The sequence below is a fragment of the Schistocerca gregaria genome, unplaced genomic scaffold (assembly GCF_023897955.1).
Source record: "Schistocerca gregaria isolate iqSchGreg1 unplaced genomic scaffold, iqSchGreg1.2 ptg000178l, whole genome shotgun sequence".
NCBI classification, from domain to species: domain Eukaryota; kingdom Metazoa; phylum Arthropoda; class Insecta; order Orthoptera; family Acrididae; genus Schistocerca; species Schistocerca gregaria.
In genome coordinates this window covers 1,087,315-1,089,717 of record NW_026061728.1, presented here as the reverse complement: position 1 = coordinate 1,089,717, position 2,403 = coordinate 1,087,315, and positions in this window count along the sequence as shown.

Genomic DNA, 2,403 nt, shown 5'->3' with positions numbered 1-2,403 from the left:
CCGTGGGCAGACGATGTCGACGACACTACAAAGGTGGACGAAATTATGGACACCACAGGAACCGTTACAGTCACCACGATGGCCACACCACGCGATGACGTCGTCTTGAATGTCATCGCCGCGACGGATACTGTCCCAGACACGGAGAAGCCGACTGATCCCTTCCCAAGTCATGAATATTTCTAGTCTGAACGGTTTTACTGACTTGTGTCCACATTTCTCTCGGGTCAGATTTCTTAATGTTTTTTCGAAATGATATGTTGCCAGAGTTTTTCCTAATTACACTCCCGTCTTGGCTAACGTAGTTCCGTTGCAGGCCTATAAGATCGCTACGCTGAACATCAATAAAATTTGTAGCCCATTTAATTTACAAAATTTAAAAGATTTCCTGTATGCAGCTGATGTGGACATTTTGTTTTTACAAGAAGTAACAAACATCGAACTTGACTTCATACAGGGGTATAATGCTATAGTCAATCCTGGAATTGGATGTGATTTGGGTACCGCATTTCTTTTCAAAGAGGGCGTCGTCATTACAGACGTAACAAAACTGCCTAACGGCAGAGGCATTGCCGGCACGCTTTATAACACCAGGATTATTAATGTCTATGCCCCATCTGGTTCTACCAATCGGTGCCAACGAGCACAGTTTTTTAAGGAGGGAATTGTTCCTTTGTTTGGTGTACACTGCACCCATACCATCCTTGGAGGCGACTTTAACAGTGTGATACATGCCAAAGACCAAACTCTGAACTACAACAAATCGCCGGACCTGGAACGTATCGTCACCGACCTCCGTTTAACTGATTCGTGGGAGCAAAAGCACGGCGCGGCACCCGGCTTTACCCACCTCACTAATCATTCAGCGAGCCGGTTGGATCGAATATATGTCTCGCCCAATCTGAAACACCGCATCCTGCAGTCTGAAGTTTGGCCAACCGTTTTTTCGGACCACGCTGCATATATATGCACATTAAATTTGGAACGACAAAGAACCTGTCGATATAAAGGGCCATGGAAACTTAATGTTTCACACTTAAAAGATCCTGCCTGTCGAGAAGCCTTTCTCACCACTTGGAGAGCCTGCGAGACCAAACTCAGCTCTTACCACTCGACCTTGGATTGGTGGCTCAAATGCGCCAAACCTCAGATCCGGAGATGTTTCATCAACTACTCCCGGGAGAAGAGCTTTTGGCGGAAAAGAACGATAGAATTTTACTTTCATTGTCTCCGAGAACTCTACCTGCAAGGTGCTACAGCTATTGGGAACCATGGGAGAATTAAAAAATTAAGGCGACAACAGCTTGAAGGATACCAAATAAGGTCAAGAGCAGAGACTGTGGCGCAAAAAGAAGCCACTTCGATATATCATGTGATTCGTGAAACTAAACGAGGATTCCGCAAAATACTGACGGAGCTTAAAACTGATAATGGAACCACCTTGACAATGCACAACGACATAAAAGCAGAAATACTAACCCATTTCGACAACTTGTTTTCACATAAAGAGGTAGACGAAAAAGCACAGGACGATTTACTGACCCACCTGCAAGGACGCGTTGGTAACGCGTACGCAGAAGCTCTAATAGCGGAGGCGACCGAAGACGATGTACACTATGCTGTCTATCAAAGTGCAAAAAATAAATCCCCTGGAGCTGACGGCATACCAGCAGAATTTTATCAAGTCTTCTGGGAACATATAAAACATAGAATTACATGCATCTGTAATGAACTTCTGAACCTCAATAAGGAGATACCGAAAGATTTTCGTGAAGGTATGATAGTGTTAATCGCAAAAAAATCGGCTGGCAAGAAAATTGGAAATTTGAGACCAATCACTCTGCTGAACAGTGACTATAAAATTTTTTCGCGGCTCTTAGCCCACAGACTTAAAAATGTAATGGCCAGCGTCACCGGCCCATATCAGTCTAGCGTGGGCAAAGATAGGAAAATTCAGCAGACGCTGTCCGACTACGGCGACATAATTTCAATAGCAGAAGTATGTCGACTAAAATGTGCCATCGTGTCGTTAGATTTCGATAAAGCCTTCGACAGGATCAGCCACTCCTACCTCCTGAAAACGATGGGCGCAATGGGTTTTCCGCCGAGATTCGTCGACCTCATACGACGTTTGGTAACGAATAACTCCTCCAGAATCATCATAAATGGACAGCCTAGCCGGCCAGTCGAGATCGCATGTTCCGTCAGGCAAGGTTGTCCGTTGTCCATGGCACTTTTTGCCATGGCCATCGAACCTTTGCTCGCTACCTTGACTCAGCGGTTACAAGGATTGCAAATACGAGGAAACAAAATAATATGTAAAGCTTATGCGGACGATGTTGGGTTTCTCGTTATGAATGTAGCGGAAGTCGAGACGGCAATGCACATAATAGAAAAATACGA